Raw genomic sequence first — 19,764 nt, 5'->3', positions numbered from 1 at the left:
CAACAGAGGAGGATGTCTTTCCAATACTGCATGAAGAAGTGGAGACAGCTGTGAAATCACTCAAGAATGGAAAGGTTACAGGTATTGACAACATCCCAGCCCAACTAATGAAATTTGGAGGAGAAATAGTAACAGATGTACTCAGCAAGATCTGGCAGACTGGTGAGTGGCCCTCCACTTGGACACAGTCACTAATCATCACTCTGCCAAAGAAACGCAACCTGCAGTTGGGACTATAAGCTTAATTAGCCGACCCAGAAAATTGATGTTGAAAGTCATATTGAACAGATTGAAGCCACAAGCAGAGTGGTTTTGTACCACTGTTGGAGTCTGGCAAGGCTGTCTTCTTTCGTCCACACTGTTCAACATCTACTTGGAGCACATAATGACTGATGCCTTGGAAGATCACATATGCACAGTCAGCACTGGGGGGTGAAGAATCTCAAATCTTCAGTTTGCTGATGACATTGACAGCCTGGCAGGTAGTGAAGATGAACTTGCCAACCTTGTGAAATGATTGGATGAAATCTCCGCAAAATACATTATGGAAATCAGTGCAGAGAAAACCAAGCTGATGACAAACCAACATGATGAGATCAGCTCATATATCACTATTGGTGGACTAGAGATGGAGATAGTGAAACAGTTCAAGTATTTGGGGGCAATCATTACTGATGAAGGATCAAAGGCAGAAATTCTGGCAAGAACTGCGCAAACAACAGCAACAATGGCAAAGCTAAAGCCAATTTGGAGGAACAAGAACATCTCCCTGGAATCCAAACTGAAACTGCTGCACACACTGGTCATCTCCATTTTTCTGTATGTGAGCAAGACATGGACCCTTATGGCAGAATTTGATTGGAAAATACAGGTAGTAGAGATGAGATACTTCTGTAAAATCCTGGGCATCTCCCACTTTGATCACATCACTAATGAAGAGGTCTGCAACCTCATCACCCAACATGCTGGGTCATAAGAAGACCTCCTAATGACCATGAAGAAGCGGCCATGTAACAAGATCATCTGGCCTATCCAAGATCATCCTCCAAGGGGCAGTACAGGGGAAGAGAAGAAGAGGTAGACAGAAGAAGAGATGGACTGACAACATAAAAGAGTGGATAGGAATGGACTTCGTGGAGACTCAAGCACTGACACACAGTCGTCAGGGGTGGAGACAATTGGCTGATTGCTTATCAGTGATGGTGCCCAAACAACCAATATGGTTATGAGAGTGATGATGATGATCCCTTAGTATATTAATTTTAGTTTGCGTGTTTTGTTTTATTTGCTCAGTAATCTGCTTTGTTCGGTTTGCTATTTCTTATAGTCACCTAAAATTTACCTTTTGTAGTTAATAAACTTGTTCTTTGTTTATTCCAAAACCCAGTTTGTGCAATTTGTAACTGGGGTGAGGAAAGGGGGGAAGCTGTGCATATCTTCCTCCACATTAAGGGAGGAGGTGAATTTCATGTATACATTTTTATACAGTGCAAGACAATATAATCTTGGGTTTACACTCCAGAGAGAGTGTGCACCAAAGTGCTGGGCAATTCCCTGAGCTGAGTCCTCCCACACAGAGCTGATTGCAGACTCAATGTGATTCTACAGCTGGGCGTGTTCCTACCAATGTGAGTTCTTGGAAGCGGGCTGGAGAGCCTGACACAGCAGAACAGAGTGTGTGCGGAGAGGACCCAGGCCGGTGGAACAAGTGAGCTTGTATCAGGTGGCATCCCAGAATGGGGTTCCAACCCATCACAATATGATCTGCTCTTAAAGGCACAGTATATACACCTAACACAGTGGAGGAATTGTAACTGTGGGAAATTCTTCCCAGGGTGACAGAAGCCCATGTCAAACCCATAGTCATTGGCTATCCCTCTCTGGGATCCAGATTGATCATTGATGGCACTTAAGATGGCTGAGGAGTCCAATTTGTGCTCTACAGATTTTTCCACAAATGTGACATATGGTTGCTTAGAGAGAGCACAACTGCTGGCCAGGATGCTGTACCCTTTACTTCTTCCTCTAAGCCTCTTGAACAAAGCAATTCTCTTCAAGATGGACTGAGGCTTGATGTGTGATGAAACACTATTGCAGTCTATTGCCAGCCAGCTCTTCCCAATTTGTGGGGTCAATGCCTCCCTTCTTAAGATATACTTTCAGGGTGTCCGTGTAGTGTTGCATCTGTCCCCCGCAGGTCCTCCTACCATTACTAAGTTGAGAAAAGAGGACTTGCTCTGGAAGACGAGTATCAGTCATCCACACAATGACCAGCCAAGCAAAGTTGATGGTGCATAATCTTCAGCTGATGATGTTATCTGGCATTGGTGTGAAGGTCTTCTCATCTGGTACAGAGAATCTTCCAAAGGCATCACTGTTGGTACCACTCCAGATGCTTAAGATGGCTTCAGTATGTGACCCATAAAGAAGGTCACCCATGAAGAAGAGTGGGGATGACTACTGCATTGTATACCAGGATCTTAGTTTCCGTCCACAGATATATGTTAATAAAGATACAATAGAACAACTTTTCAAAGGATATGCTGGCACAACAGATCCTATGTTCAATCTCTACATCAAGATTGGCTATTTGGTAGAGGTGGCTACCAAGGTAAGAGAAATGCTCAATATTTTTCAGAGGTTCACCACTGATGATAATTTGTGGGAGAAGGGGGATAACTTGTGCTGGGGCAGACTGGTGGAGCATCTTGATCTTCCTAATGTTGAGGGAAAGTCTTAAGTTATGATAGGTGCCTGAGAATAGATCTAGGGCGGATTGCAAGTCAGCATTGGTGTACACAAGGATAGCAAGTTGTCAGCATACTGAAGGTCGATAATAACAATCCTGGTGATTTAGTTTTAGAATGAAGATGCCATAGGTTGAAGAGCTCGCTGTCCATGAAATACTCAATCTCGATTCTAGAAGAAAGGTGGTCATAAATAAGGATCAAAATTATAGCAAGATAGATGGAAAAAAGGGTTGGAGGCAATAACACAGCCTTACTAAGCACTGGTACAGATGATGAATGGTTCTGTCTCCAACTCATTACAGATGATGGTGGTGGTCATTCAGTCATGAAGTAGCCTGAGAACACAATTGAACGTCAATGGACAACTCAACCTAGACAATACTTTCCATAATGCTTCATGACTGATGGAATCAAAGGTCTTAGTTAGGTCAATAAATGCCATAAACAATGCCTGGGGTTGTTCTCTACACTTCTCTTGGATTTGTCGTGCAACATAAATCATGTTGGTGGTGCCCGAGATGGTCTGAAACCTCATTAGTATTCTGGAACGACATCTCTGGCAAGAAGAAGGAGACGGTTCAGAAGGATGCAAGCAAGGATTTTCCCGGCAATGGAGAGGAAGGCAATGCCTCCATAATTCCTGCACGTTGACTTCTCCCTTTTCTTAAAAATGGTCACAATATTGGCATTCTTTAGGTCAGGTGGAATTTCCTCATTAACCCAAATTCTAATAAGTAGTTGATGAAGTTTTTGCATGAGTGCTATTCTACCAGCTTTGAAGATCTCCATGGGATGCCATCTGGGTCTGGTGCCTTGTTGATTCTAGTCTGAAAGATGGCTTGCCAAACTTCCTCAGAAAATGAGGGGTCAGCAAGAGATTCTATTATTGGATGCTGAGAAATGGGCTTGATGGTGGCAGCTGATGGTTAGATAGAGTCTCAAAATGCTCCTTCTAATGTTGCTTGAGGACTACATTGTCCTTAAGAAGGGTGGAAGTGTCCTGGGATCACAGTGGTGCCTCTCCAGACTTCTCAAGACCCCAATAGCAGAACAGGCATATTTGAGGACTTGTCAGTTATCTGCAGCTGTGAAGGCAGATGAGGGCTGCATCAGGGCAGAGACCTCTGGTTTTGTCGGACTTCCCCTTCCCTTCCCTTCCAAATTTTGTGAGATTGCCACCTACTCACCACCTCCCCCACATTAAAAGATTTCATGCCAAAGATGTTAACATCTCACACTAATAAAGTCCTACAGTGATGGATGAGTGGTGGTGGGGATAGGAGCAGTGATCTCTGTGAGTGCCTAGTCACAAATCTATATGCAGATGGCGACCGTGTGTTGATCATCTTGTGCTTGGACTTGTGATACAGAAGGGCAATTTGGCAGCTGCAGCCATGACTGAGCAGTCCTTTTCAGGATCCCCTCTGCTCACCCTGAGTGAGGAGGGGCCTAGAAAAGGTGTCCTAAACATAGGCTAACTCCTCTCCTCCCCCGCACGGCTTGATGGCCATGTCCAGCTGGATCACTCTACCTACAGTCAGAACATACAAAGCACAGAAATGAAATTCATCACTTGGAATATTTGCACTCTCATGGATTCCCCAAGCAGTGACTGTCCTGAAAGAAGAAGTGCCTTAATAGCTAGAGAACTTGCAAGCTATGATATTGATATTGCTGCCCTAAATGAAACCTGTTTGGCAGATGAAGGTCACCTGAAAGAAGATGGAGCTCGCTATATATTCTTTTGGAAAGGAAAGCCGTCTGAAGAAAGGTGTATTCATGGGGTTGGTTTTGTCATCAAGAACAAGATTGCTAGCCAACTTTTAGAGATCCCTATGGGTATTAACAAATGTCTCATGATTCTTCATCTTAAGCTTAGTAACAACCAGTATGCCACGGTCATCAGTGTGTATGTTCCCACACTTGACATTGACAAAGACAAAAAGGAGGAGTTCTGCTGTGCTCTTGATGCAGTTCTCACTGCCACAGCCAAGCCTATGGTAGGTGATCTTCTACCAAGATTCATATGCACAGATAGTACAGACTGATTCTATTCCCAGTGGTGCCAGGGGGACTTCACCATGAACTTCAACAGGATCACAGTGCATATTTTACAGTTCTTAACTCCTTTTCTAGTTCACTCTTTATACCACATACAAAACACATGGTGAAGTGAAAATACACCCTCATGTAGCTCACATTGGTGAGCAGAGCCCTTTGTGTGTAAGACATAGAGCCACAGATAATATTCTTTTTAACAGCGAAGTTTTGTACCCTTGATTTTGATTACAGGCTACTTCTTTAGCCTTTAAAAACAGGTTTTATTACATTGCCATCATTAAAGCTCTGAAGAAATTTAATGATACAAAAACAATAATGGACAAACTCACTCCAAGACATAAGCCCCATAGTATAAATTATACGGTAGATAGATTAAAATAAGAGTGTGACAAAGAAGTTCTCTTGAATAAGTGCTGCCATCTTTGTTCCATTTCCTAAGTTTGATCAATGGTTGCATTACATAGTATTGTACTATATCATAATTGTGGTTTAAAGAAAGAATCTTATTTTTAGAAAAATCACTTTTTCTGTAGACATTCTATTAAAAATAGGTAGGGAAAAACTTTGAACTTGGGATTTTAGCTAAGACTTAAGGACAATTGCTTAGTTGTTCCGGTTAATGGGAGTTCCTTTGTCATTTCTTGCACATTACTTAGAATAATTACACTTTGTCTGCTTCTGGAAACACTAATTAGGCTGTCATACATGAGAGAATAATATCTGGATCTAGGATCTAACCACACTTTCCAGGTTTCTAACAAACAAACAAACAAACAAACTACTGTTGAAACATCTAAATAGGATTGTTTGGGTGCCCAATATTGGGTGCCCAGCAATCTCTGTGGTTTTTCAAGTCATGCAAACTGTGAAGGCTGTAGATTCTGACTCTGCAGTAGAAAACATCTGCATGCAGTAGAAATCCCAAACCAGCAACCCTCTGCAAACATCCACCCACTGTTTACCATATTTACCCAGAGCTATTCAACTGACAATTTCAAGAGTTGCCCAAGAATGGACATATTCTTGGGCCCTTTAATTTTCCTTATTTGGCCAATAGAGCAGCCTTGCCCTTTATTCAGATTTCAGAAAACAAACAAACAAACAAAACAACAACAATAACAACAACAACAAAACAGGTAGCCCATAGGAAACCTTTTCCAATTTTCATTTCCCCCCCATGAAATACCAAGCTGCAGAGGGAGGGTGAGGAACCACTCTACTCATGCAGTTAGCTCTTCCCCTTCCACTGCCCACAATGAATGAATCAGTAGTAGTTTTAAATATAACTCCATCTTTGTATATCCACTGATTTTTTTCATGTCAGACAGTAGACTGGAGTATCTTCTTTGCACAACTACCTGCAAGATTCAGCAGAAACTCGTCCAAATAATTTAATAAACCAAGAAAAATCTTTCAAACCAAACTAAAAAACTTAAGAAAAATATTTATGGTCACGTCATACACACAGAGAAATTAGATAAACATAAATACTCTTGCTGAAAGGTTGCAACATAACACAACTTTCTTTCTCAGAATTCAGAACTACACACAAGCACCTCAAACCAGAGAAAGATAAAAGACGCTGCTCCCTAAGGTAACAAGGCACACTCCCCCAAGATCTAAAGGGAGCTGAGAAAAAAGGAGTAGAGACAGGCTGGGATATGAAGTCATCTAGAGAATATGCAAGAGGTCTGGAGATGCAGCCCTTAACTACTGCAGGGTAGCTGAGCTGGAACCTGAGGTAAAGGGAGGGACTGGGATCACCTACAGGCCTTTCAAAGAAGGTGGGGTGAAGACTCCAGACAAGGTCAATAAGAGCTATTAAGCCTAGAGTCAAGACAAAGACCTGGTATGAGGTTATGGGGCTTTAATTGAATCAGACTCAGTCACATGAGTAAGATGACCACCAGCAGACCTGAATGGCTGCTCAGCAGGGCAACAGAGCGGAAAACCCTACAATGCCAAGCTCAGCCACAAGGCGCCAAGCTGGCTGGTGAGTCGCTGTCACAGGTACATTCTCCCGTATGACCTGGAGAACTGTATGTCCTCCCTGTTTTATTTTTTAAGACTTTTAAAGAAGAAGATCATAATGGAAATTTGTCAGGGGACATTCTAAGAATATAGACAGATGCACATGAAATGCTTCTAGTTGTGTCTTAAGGCTGGCATCAGACACTGGTGTTTTGTTCAGTGTATTAAGGACTGTGTTGAAATTGCAAACTATCATTTTAAGAGCTAAGGAAGGTTTTTGTAGGGAAATGCGTATTCAGAATCAGACTGAAGAAAGTCACCATAGAATAAGGCGGAATGAGTTGTGCCTCTCTGTTTTAGGGAGAAGCCTGCTTTGTGTCTCTCTGTTTTGAGGTTCTTGTGTGTTATCATTCTGAATTCTAAGCAAAAAAATATATGTTACAACTTCAAGCAAGAGTATTTATGTTTTTATTTAACTTCTTTATTTGTGTCATGAAACATAATATTTTAACATCAGATAATTGTTTTAACACATGCAGTACATAAATGACATCTACTAATTTGTTATATTTGAATGCACTTCTTGCCATAATGCAAAACTTGAGCTCCTTCAGATTACCGTATCCATAAAACAGAGATAAAACTGTATCAAGATTATCCTCTTTATAGACTTTACATATGAAAACTGTACACCAGGAAGCAATCCCCATTTAATGATCTTAACCGAACTGATTATTTTTTACTGTATGCAAGATGCTCCTGCTTTAGTGGTTGAATTGCAGTTATGAAGCTAGCAGTTACCTGAAGAACGATTTGAATGGCTCTCAACTGTTTTTTATTCTGCTAATCATACATAGAAGAACAGCCACACCAAATAGACACTTCTCCACTTGAACATTTTTACTCATTGTTGTGTGAGGAATACTTTCCAACAGATTGTAGTCAGTGCTAATACTTAATTATAGCTAACAATTCTAAATCTTACAGTTATATATGGAGGGCTGAAGAAGTTAAGGTAAAACAAAACTAATTCAAATTGAAGCCCTAAATTTGAACAAAACTTAGAAGTTTGAAAAAGCTTAACTGCCTTTTTCTTCTTTTATAACTCTATCCTGCAAATGTCCTGAGAACCTCTTGGTTATCTGTTTCAAATAACTTCAATGGAAGTTGTGAGTGTTCAACATCTTGTTGGCTCAGGTCCTTCATTTATGCCTGGTTCTTGAAATGTAAGTTTTTTTCCTTGACTGGAAGAGGAAGGGCATAGTGTCTCAGGATAGGTTCATGCTGGCTAAAACCAAGAAGTACAATATTTCTAGCCTTCCTTCCAAACCAAAATGGATTTAAAAATTTCAAAGGAGCATTGGAACTGGATGCCTATCCAAACTGAACCTCTTTTTGAGGTTCACCTGTTACTCAGTGGCATCTATTCAGAGAGGTGGATTCATACTTTTCTACATGTACTTGGATAAACAATAAATGTTCATATTAAAAAGGAGTTCTGAATAAATTCTGTGCAAAGTTCCTTTTTTTAAGTACACTTTTTCATTAACAATGAGTTAAAAATATTCCACAGAATGTCTAGGGAAAAAAAAGAAAAGGTAGAGGAAGTTGTTTCAAACAAAAGGCATGACTAGCTTTAAAGAAAAGTTTGACAGTATCCACAAAGAAAGAATTTGAACATTTATTTTTTTGAAAAAATAGATATCCAATTATATTTACTGAAGGCAGAAATGACATTTGCACCATTACATTACCATTGTAGCATAACTTGTTATTGCATAAACCTTTTATTCTGCATGATATTCAGTGCATCATAATTAGGGACAAAAGGATATTGAATCCACAGTTCATATATTTTATGGACTGCAGAATGAATTCACATTCTAGATGTTCATACTTTTTATGACAGTACTATGGGCTTTCACATATGCATTTCAGTTTACCTCCAATTCCCTAAAATATATTTGATTGTTCTTGGAGAGTTGAGTGATTTTGTTTTCTAACTTTTTAATTACCTTAATAATTAAATGAAGACCAAGATAAATTAAAATTCAGAATTCATATTGTTATAAATGAATTGGTTTCTACGGTTTTGTCTTCACATGGTAATAAGCATTTCTGACATACTGCTCTTCAAGGTATAAAGCAGAGACAATGGTATCTACACAAATAATCCCTCCAGAAATATTACATTCCTCTAACCTCATTACACAAATTTGCACTGCATTACTTTCTATCACCTCTACAGGAAACAGCAGCAATCAAACACCAATAATTATTTTGGTGCCCACTACAGTTCCCTTCTTTTGTGACCTCCTATTCCCAGAACTTCTACCTATCACAGAGAAAATGTCAAGCAGCAGCACCTGAGGGGAAAATGTCCTAAAAACTGAGGAAAAGCTAAAGAAATAGCTGAAGAGAAAAACAAATAATATGCTGAATGCCGAGCTGCCTGTAAGGAGATAGGCAATAATTCTGAGTGAGGTGAATGGGCATGTCAGGCAAATCAAACCTACATTGGCAGCTCTCAGGCCTGCACAACCAGCCCCATAAAGACATGGGTCAGCCCAGCAATTCCTTCCCAGCTAGCAAAGGAGATTCAGACCTTTCTCCTCATAAAGTCAGCCCTCCTGCCCCAGAGCCTGCTAAACTGTTTTCCTATTATGCTGCCTGGATTCTATGTAAAGCATAGGATTTAATTGTGCCACTCATTCCCTCCTTCCCACATACCCTGCCCCCCCCAAAAAAAAGCTTCCCGTTTTTTTGTGGAGTGAATGCAAGAGAAACAAATTGCTTAAGGTTATCTGTGAATTAGTAGGAGAAATGAAAATGATCTTCCCAGAGGAGGTCCAGTGAAAGAATTGTAACCCAGAGTCACAATCTTTCCCTGGTTCCCCCTTTGCTCAGCAGGAAAGTAATAGCCCATACCAGTAGCATTACTTTCCCACCTCATGCATGCTTAGCTGCACAGGCCAGTGCATGGTGGTAGGTGAGAGCTACACCTGCACCTACTCATGTTGGGGGCAGCAGCCACCCCACTGAGCATGCTCTGGTCTCATGCACAGACTGCTAATGCAGTGATGCTGCACTGCAGAGTAAAGGACTTATAGCTCCTTAAACCCCTGCATGACTGTGTGGAGCAAGTAGGTCAGGCTTGACAAAGCCCTGGGTGAGATGATTTAGTTGTAGAATCACAGAATATCAGTGGTGGAAGAGACCTCAGCAGGTCATTTAGTCCAACCCCCTGCTCAAAGCAGGACCACTCCCCAGACAGATTATTACCTCAGTTCCCTAAATGCCCCCCTCAAGGATTGAATTTACAACCCTGCATTTAACAGGCCAATGCTCAAACCACTGAGCTATCCCTTCCCCCACTGGTCTTGCTTTGAGCAGGTGGTTGGACTAGATGACCTCCTGAGGTTCCTTCCAACCCTGATATTCTATGATTCTATGAAGTAACAGTTTTGTCCTTTATTTTAAAATATTTTAGGTGGCAATAGAAACAAGCTTCTAGCTATTGCTCCATCAGTTCATTTTATTTCCATAGCAGTGAATCTTGCTTTAATTGGATTTACTTTGAATTTCAGAGGCAGGGGAAAGCAAACAAACATGTCCAGAGGTGAGAACAGAGACAATCAATTGTGAAGAAGTTTAGTTTTTTATCATTCCCTTCCACATTTTCTGTTGATTCTTTAGTGGGTGGCACTTGAATAACTCAGAAAAGTGACATTCCACAACACTGAATTGAGTGCATGAACAACCCTACAATTTTCTACAGCAACTAGAAACCTTGTTTTAAAAACATAGTTTTTAGTTTTAGTAAACTCCTAATTAAATGCTATCTCTTGGCTCTCCTTCCTTCTCATTTAAAATTTGTTTGCTATTGAAACCGCTAATAGCAATTTGAGACCATGCTATCAAATAGCATTACTTAATAGGTAGATGTTGTTTGTTGCAAAAATGTTTTCGGTTTCAAGATACTCACAATTTTTGTGAACAATTTCAATCAGAAAGAAAATTTAATGTTTGCCTGCCTTGGAATGGATTGGCTTGTTATGCTATTTCTTGGGTGCTGATAATTTCTCTAGGCATATGATCTCCAGTTACAGTTACTCACTTGTTAAAGAAGATACAGAATCTACATTATGACCCACAGCTGTCAATGCAAAACTTGTGAGAACAACCACACCCCAACCCTCTATTTGGTAGACCCATGAATCTCCCCACCTGAGTCCAATTGGTGGAGTCTCAGAGTGGCTGACTGGCGCACTGGCCATACGTAAGCGAGCAGAAGGAATAGGAAGCTATCTGAACAACTGAGTTCCACCTGTTCTGGACTGTGTGCCTCCTGCTTCCTTGGCATTCAGACCTGGCATCTGACTTGTGGTCCCTGACCTCCACTTTGTCTGCAGCCCCCATCCCTGTGTCCTGACCCAGCCAACTCTTCACTCCTTTCTTGTGATTGTAGACTCTGGCTCTGACTACTAGGTATGGCTGCCCATGGCCTGGATGTGACAATCTCTTCTGGTGAAAAAAGATGCTATTTCTATTTAAATGAGTAGCCTGATCTAGTGGCACCTGGCAGGATTCTAATCTACAACCATTTAATTTGTCAATGCAATTTGTCAATCTCTTCATGGGCTTATGAGTACCTTTTATAATCAATCTGCATTAAAACTAAGCTGTTTACACATCATACTGTTTTTCCCCCATTGTTTAATAATTTCCCTAATAGGATACATTTATTTAGATTATAATTTTTTTGTGGCAGAGAACATGTCAGATCAATGTTTGTAAAGTGCTATGTAAATTTACATAACTATATAAATGTTTATTATGAATAACAATTAATACAGGTAAAAAGAGCAGGCTTGATTCAATCCCCATGCTCACACAGCAGGAGCAGCTACACCTTCCATACCGAACAATTAGCTAATATATGAATTTCTGTCCTTTCCAGGTGGTTTCACCCAGGGCCGACCAGCGGACCCTCCGCAGGCACGTCTGCAGGAGTTCCACCGGAGCCGCGGGACCGGCGACCGCCAGAGCGCCGCCCGCGGTGTGCAGCCCTGCTTGGGGCATCGCAAATCCTAGAGCCGCCCCAGGTTTCACCAACAAGCTTAAAATTGCATATTGGCTCCATGGGTGCTCTTCTGGAGACTGTAGCGAGAGCTTATCAGTGGGGTGTCAAGAATCTTACATTTGCTGGCTCCATGCCTTGATCTTCCAAAACCTTCTTCCAGCTGGAATTTCTACTGCAGGGTGTCTGTCACCTCACTCAAATCCTTCCTTAAAATTCTTCTTTTCTATGATGCCTAGAAGAATAAAACCTTGAGAATGGTCAGACAGCTGGTGGTCTGAAACCACTTCCTATCATGCTAGCTATTATTGTCTCATTTCCTTGGTCTTCCCTGTCTGTCTGCATCTAGCAGTTGTCTCTTGTCTTATCCTTTAATTGTAAGCTCTGTGGGTAGGGACACTCTTTTTGTTATGTTTGTGTAGAGCCACCCAGTTACCTCCGTTAATGCCATATTCCTTACTGGTTTTGATGGATAGGCCTGGGTTCATCTGGATTCTGCCTCCAGCTCAGCAGAGTGTAACTCTTATTTTCTTCCCATATGAATTTATTTGTCAGTGAATCATCAGGGTAGTTTGGAAAGAAAATTCTAACCACAGAGTAACTTAATAGATTGTTGGAGACTCCAAAAAAATAACAAACACACAATATATTCAACAGAGTAATTATATTAAACAGGAAGTAAATGTAACAGGGTAAAACGCTACTCTCACAGTCACCAGCGCCCATATCACCAGTGTCCATGTCAATAATACCCATCAATTTCCCTAGTCACATGCCCTGATACCACAAAATTTAGTGGCTTGTTGGTACGGACACTTCACAGTGGCCTTTGATGACCTGTGATATCTTCTGTAGCAGCAATAAGCAACTTGGCTGACTTGCTTCAGTACAGTCCAAAAAAACCTCTCACATGGGATAAAATAGTAAGTCCCTCCACACATTTACTAGGCAGTAGGTAATAAAATACCCAAATCCCTACCCCTTGGCTTGAGGACACAGTTCAGGGAGTAGGGGGGTCTCCCAAACAATTTCCCTGTCTAGCTAAATAAAAGATGGTGCATTGACAACTCCACGATTTATCCTCGGTTTCAGGGATGAAGCAACTGCCAAGGTGCTGACAATCACAGCTGACAGGGATCCTCTTCATACAGCAATCAGGCTGCTTTTGTTCCCAAGATTTCCCCTCATCATAAAGGGATGCAGGGATCATGTGCAGCTCATAATAACTGTCCTAAAGATCCTACCTCCATATCTCCTTCCCAACAGCTCAAATACAATTACAGGAGGCAGGCAACCCTGAACTATCAGCAAGAGCAGTACTTGCCTCATATTCTTTCAGCTCATACCCATATTTGCACTGCAGCCCTTGCCAAGTAGTGCTTCAGGTATTACAGTAGATACCTCTGCATAGGTTCTTGGAGCTCATTACTCTGTGCTCATGACCACTTTCTTTATTTTGTTTTGCAGGAATTGAGTCCATATGAGGATAAATTAATTGTTTTTTTTCTCACAAGTTAGAAGCCTTTATAAAACACAGTGAGTTTTCTTTAAGGCAACCTCATTAGGGAAAGAATATTGCTAACTTGAAACCAGCCAACTCAACTCTGTTCCCAGAGGCTATTTTGAGCCAAAGTCTACCACCAGATATGCTGCAACTATTTAGGGATGTACCAGGAATTTGAGTCAGACAGGTGTTTAAATAAACTCTATCATTATTATTCTAATATTTCTGAATTCTGCTGCTGGGCTTCTGGATGGCAAATGTGAAGGGGCTTAGGAATGAAGAGAGGGGAGAAAACACATAGAGGTGAGGGAAATATGGTGGAGCACATTCCTTATTTGCTTCTGTCACAGTGTGAGCTGGAATTTAAGGGGCCCAAGTCACAGCTCTAATCTAGGTGCTTATATACCTCTCATCAAAATAGTATCTCAGCACCTCACAGTAGAAGGATTTTATCCTCACAATATGTAGGTAAGAAAATATTGCCCCCATCTTCCAGATGGGCACTGAGGCAGGGTAGATTAAGCAAGTTGCCAAATGTCACAGAGACTGTCTCTGGCTGATTCAGAGACTGAATTCAGCTTTCCTAATTCTCAGTCCAATCTACTAGACCATCCTTCCTACTCCAACTCGACCTGTGCCTGAGTTCATTCCCACCTCCATCATGTGATTATGGGTTGGGAGCAAGACCTATTGGGAAGAAGGCAGCAGGATGAATAAAAGGGAAGTGTGTCTGATCGATAAGAAAGAGAGATGGAAAGAGCTGCAGTGTGCTGGAAGGTTCTCAATGACAAAGGTTTTGTGGAAGGATTTGTGGAGGTTTCCTGCTGGGAGTGAGTCAGACAGTTCTCCATGGACCAACAGGTCCACTTGTTGAGAGGGTGCTGGTAATGGAGCCTTCATGTTTCTCAGCTAAAGAAGCATGAAAGCTTAAGAGGAGGCAGTGAAAGAAATGAATTTGTGAAGAGTGAAGTAATAGCGGTTTGTGAATAAAGAGAACACCTATTTCACATTTGTAGCCCGATTCTTTGGTAGTTATTGATTATTATTGAATTACAATTAACTCTAGTTTAAAGAGCTCTGAGATTGTAGGGTTCTAGTCTCAGAACCAGGCAGAACAAAATCAAGGTTATCAAGTCCAGTATCTGGTTGGGAACCCCTGTGTGCACAACAAGGACACTCACACTGAGGGCAACGCAAAGCCTTAACAACTTTTATTAACACTATTAGTAAAGATACAAAAGCTCCAGACCACTTAAAAAGAAAGCAAAAATATAGAGTTAAGGTGATATCTCATGCCATTCTTCACATATATATTAATTCTCACACCCTTTGTTGGGGATCTGGCGGTGAGACATAAAGAACCTGGTCTGTCCCTGACCTGCCAAACAAGTCCAGATCCAGATGGACCAGCGATTACCTTTACATGGTGGTCTGGCCTATTATGGGCCTACAGGCTGCCATGAATATTAATTCGAATGCCCAGCCTCCCTTATTTAACTTCCTCACACTAATAATATTGGGGTACCTTTTATTCCCACAATATGTCACCAGGAGAGTTCATAGTTAAGTATTTGCCAACAGTCTATCCTAAAATATGCAAGCTTAGTCTCAGTTAAGTATTTCTGTGGTTGCCTGGTAGCATTTTAGACACTGCCTCCCCTCTCCTACCGCTTAAGCTCACTATTCCCAGTTCCCCAAAACTCAGGGTAACTGTTGACCACTTCTCTATGTCAAAATTCACAGGCCTCAAAGTCTGATGCTAACTTATGACTTATGCTAGCTGCTTAAGCTAATGTCCTACAGGCCTTGCATTACTGCTAAGTAAAATAAAATGCCAAGGCTTGTTCTGTAGGGTACACACTGTAGTGCCTGTAGTTGAAAGAGGGTCTGGAATCCTCTACACTCCAGCTGCACCAATTGGAGGGGGCAGGTTGATACACCTGTGATTACTCTAGATTTGGAGGGTTTCTGCTTTGGCTGGAGACCCAAAGTATTCAGGGCCAGATTTTCAAAGGTTGTTAAACACCTAATGATGCAGATAGGCACCTAGTGGGATTTTCAAAAGGCACTTAGGCCTGGATGTCCAAAAGGTGCCTAAGTCCCAGTTTCAGGATCACTGTGATGCACAAGACACTCTCTGCACCCTGTAAATGCCTAAACTGACTTGACTTCATAGTATAAGTTCCCTAGGCACCTATGTTTCTGCCTCTGGGGCTGTGCACTGTTGCTTCCCTCTTGGCTTCTGGATAGCTAACTCTTGACTAAGCCCAAGAAAAACTCACAAACCAGGGGAACATAGGTGTTCATCCTCCTTAATCACATGTGGGGCCCGATCTGATAGGTGTGCTCAGAGGCTGCTCACTGGATTAGGTCCCAGTCAAAATGCAGCTGGTGGTGGTAGTACACCCACTTTATAATTTTAGCCCCATTGTAGAGCACTTGCATGGAAAGTGAGAAACCCAGGTTCAATTCCCTCCATCTTCCCACCCCCCTGACCCAAAAAAAAAAAAGTTTAGAAAGGAGACTCCCTGTTAAAATCCTGCTTCAGGACAGTTCTGTAACCACTGGGCTATGGGATCTCCTGATGTGGGACTCCCTCAGTCTCTCCTGTTTAAACTGTTCCATGGCAGATAAATAATGAAAAAGTGATTAGACCAGGAGGACTGGACCGGGGGTCTCCAACCTCCCAAGTGGGTGCCCTAATTATTGAACTATAGAGTCATTTCCATTCCTTCAGCTTAGAAAAGGGGATATGATAGAGGTCTATAAAATCATGGATGGTGTGGAGAAAGTGAATAAGGAAGTGTTATTTATCCCTTCATATAACACAAGAATGAGAGGTCTGCAATGAAATTAATAGGCAGCAGGTTTAAAACAAACATAAGGAAGTACTTCTTCACACAGTGTACAGTCAACCTGTGGAACTCATTGGCAGGGGATGTTGTAAAGGTCAAAAGTATAACTGGATTCAAAAAAGAATTAGGTAAGTTCCTGGAGGTTAGCTCCATCATTGGACATTAGCCAAGATGATCAGTGATGTAACTCCATGCTGCAGGTGTCCCTAAACCTCTGACTGCCAGAGGTTGGGATGGATCACTTGAAATTGCTGTGTTCTTTTCTTTTCCTCTGAAGCATCTGGCCACTGTCAGAAACAGGATATTGGGCTAGGTGGATCATTGGTCTGACCCAGCGTGGGCATTCTTTTGTAAAATTTACTCGGTGTGGTATTGGCGATGTCCGGTGATGTGTCTCTGGACCACCTGATGGTGTCAGACACCATGAGCTGTCTCATGAGCCGGGCGTAGCGTCAACCGACCCCACACACTCAGTACAACTTATTTTATCCAAAACGTATATAGCTAAAATTCTTTCTTATTCAAATTTCTTATTCCTGTCCTTGGCATAAAGCATTTTCCCAAATCACTCCCTGAGTTGTTTGTATACTTGTTTATCCGAATGCTTCTGTTTCTGAAATATTTTAAATAAATGTGCTTGTGATTTATATAATAAAAGAAATGTTGAACATACTCTTTGATTTTGGACACTTCAGAACTCAACTGAAGGAAAAACAATCAATTTATGGAACATTCAGTGTAGTTATATTCACCTACTCCTGTATCAGTGGCTTAAAGAGAGCATACTGCTTTTGTTTGCAACCAGTATAATATAATATCAGTGTAGTTTATGTGCTTTTCCCCCTGGTACCATGATTATCTTGAACATAAAAGAACATTTGATTATGACTTGTATTACTTATGGCTCATTCATTCAGCCATCCAGATTTGCAATACATCTTTGTCTATCTTCAGTGTTTATATCATTAAACTGTAATAGATGGATCAGCTCCTAGGGCTGTACAATAGTCATCCAACCAATAAAGAAAAGAGTATGAAAAATAAAACAATACTGACAATGATAATATCTATCAAGTAGACAGGGGCGGCTCCAGGCCCCAGCACGCCAAGCGCGTGCTTGGGGCAGCAAGCCGCGGGGGGGGCGCTCTGCCGGTCGCCGCGAGGGCAGCAGGAAGGCTGCCTTCAGCGGCTTGCCTGCGGAGGGACCGCTGGTCCCGCAGCTTCGGCGGACCTCCTGCATGCACACCGTGGAAGACAAGTAGATATGTTATTATGGGCTTTGTCCAGATTACCTTACTCTCACAAAGAGTCCTGTGGCACCTTATAGACTAACAGACGTATTGGAGCATGAGCTTTCGTGGGTGAATACCCACTTCGTCGGATGCACTAACAGACATATTGCATACATCAGATGAAGTGGGTATTCACCCACGAAAGCTCATGCTCCAATACGTCTGTTAGTCTATAAGGTGCCACAGGACTCTGTGTGAGAGTAAGGTAATCTGGACAAAGCGATTCAAGCAAGCAAGATTTGGCCCTCTGTGATGTATGCAAAGAAAAGAACTGAATTTTTATACATATATAAATAAATAAAACAGATCAGAGGAAGATAGATGGTTTTCATTGTTTGGCCTACAAACTGGGTGTTGAGTATTCAGTAATACTGGAATTGAGTATTAATAGGTTTAGCCACTAGGGCTGAAAGGATTACCCTAATCTGAGCACAGCTAAGCACCACAGTTAGAAGAAAATTTAATGATACAGAGTTTTTGCTTCTGCTACATACTGAAAGAAGCATGGCTGGTCTAACCCCTGACTAGCATAAGTGTAACTTGTAAATCTCACCATGTCTACGCTCATGCTAAGTTGTAAGGGTAAGTGTGAAAACTGCACAATTCCTATTGTATACCCAAGAGTTTAAAAAGTGTCTATATTAAAATATATTTACAGTAGAACCTCTGAGTTACCAATGGGAATGGAGCTTGTTCGTAACTCTGAATTGTTTGTAACTCTGAACAAAACACTATGGTTGTTCTTTCAAAAGTTTACAACTGAATATTGACTTTAAAACAGCTTTGAAACTTTACTATGCAGAAGAAAAATGTTGCTTTTAACCATCTTAATTTAAATGAAACAAGCATAGAAACAGTTTCCTTACTTTGTCAAATTGTTTTAAAACTTTTCCTTTTTTTTTTAGTAGTTTACATTTCGCACAGTACTATACTGTATTTGCTTTTTTTTTGGTCTCTGCTGCTGCCTGATTGCATACGTCCGGTTCCAAATGAGGTATGTGGTTGACCTGTCAGTTCATAAATCTGGTGTTTGTAACTCTGAGGTTCTACTGTATATGTATAAATATAAAATATTGCCAGATTTGTAAAACCGCATGTGCAAAAATCTGTGTGTATAACTTTCTGTGTGGAATTTCATTATTCAGTGTATGACACTTTATAGATCTTTCTGTTATAATAAATCAGATGTTCACAGGGCCAGAACCTCAGTTTATGTAAATCCATGTAGCTACGCTGAAGTCAGTCTGAATGAGATTCTGAATCTATCTAAAGTGCTGGAGGTCTCCCCACACCCAATACTCCGTCTTCGCCCTTTCCCTGTACCAATTCTTTCCCCCTGTCAGGAACAGTATAGGTTTAAGGAAGGCTTGGCAGTCATCCCTACCATCCATAGGAATCTTCTTGAGGGATTCTCTGAAGCTTTCCAGTAGCAGTCTTGGTGAGAAAGGAACTGTATAATTTCCTTTACAGCAGCCCTTTCTTGAGGAGATGGTTCCCTGCTTCCCCAGTGGCAGCACATTTGATTAGGAGACTCTGCTGCTCTCTGCACAATAGCAGAAGGCATCAGTATTGGATCCATCCACTGTTGTCCCTTTTGAATTCCATGCCTATGGGACTTCTCTATTAGAGAGGGCACAGATGGCGCAGAACAGCTGGGAAGCTCTAGACTGTACATTGTGCACTGTGGGGCATCACTAATGGGGAAGCCTTTGACAGAAGAAGCAGCCTGCTACCTAAATGAAAAATGTAAAGAGTCAGTTAATCAAACTCCTCTCACCTTTACAAGAGGCTTAGGTGCAATTCAGTTGAAGGGATGGGTAAAATTTTGATTAAAGTGTATGTGTTATTTAAACCAAACTAGTTCATTCTCCCTCTATAAAATATAAAATATGTGTTATAAGCTACATAGTTTTGTTTGTGGTATTGTCTGTGTAATTAACACAGTATATATACCATCTCTACAGCAGCTATGCACTCATGGATAGCTATTATACTTGATTCACAGTACATTATATTGAAATATATAAAGAGCTATGATTTTTTACATTGCATTTTACCTGAAATGTTCCAGTTTATAACAGATTTCAGATGCAGCTAAAATGTAAATTCCCTTTTTCACCTAGTCATGAGTAGCTGTTAAGAGACAGATATGCTACAAAATTATTATTTTAGTTATACTTTGAGAGACTACAAAGCCTATTTGCAGCCATGAGAAGATAAAATGCCTTGACATCGATAGCTCAGACATCAC

This window comes from Mauremys mutica, chromosome 3, assembly GCF_020497125.1.
Source record: "Mauremys mutica isolate MM-2020 ecotype Southern chromosome 3, ASM2049712v1, whole genome shotgun sequence".
In the NCBI taxonomy this organism is placed as follows: domain Eukaryota; kingdom Metazoa; phylum Chordata; order Testudines; family Geoemydidae; genus Mauremys; species Mauremys mutica.
Note: the sequence above shows the minus strand (reverse complement) of the source record.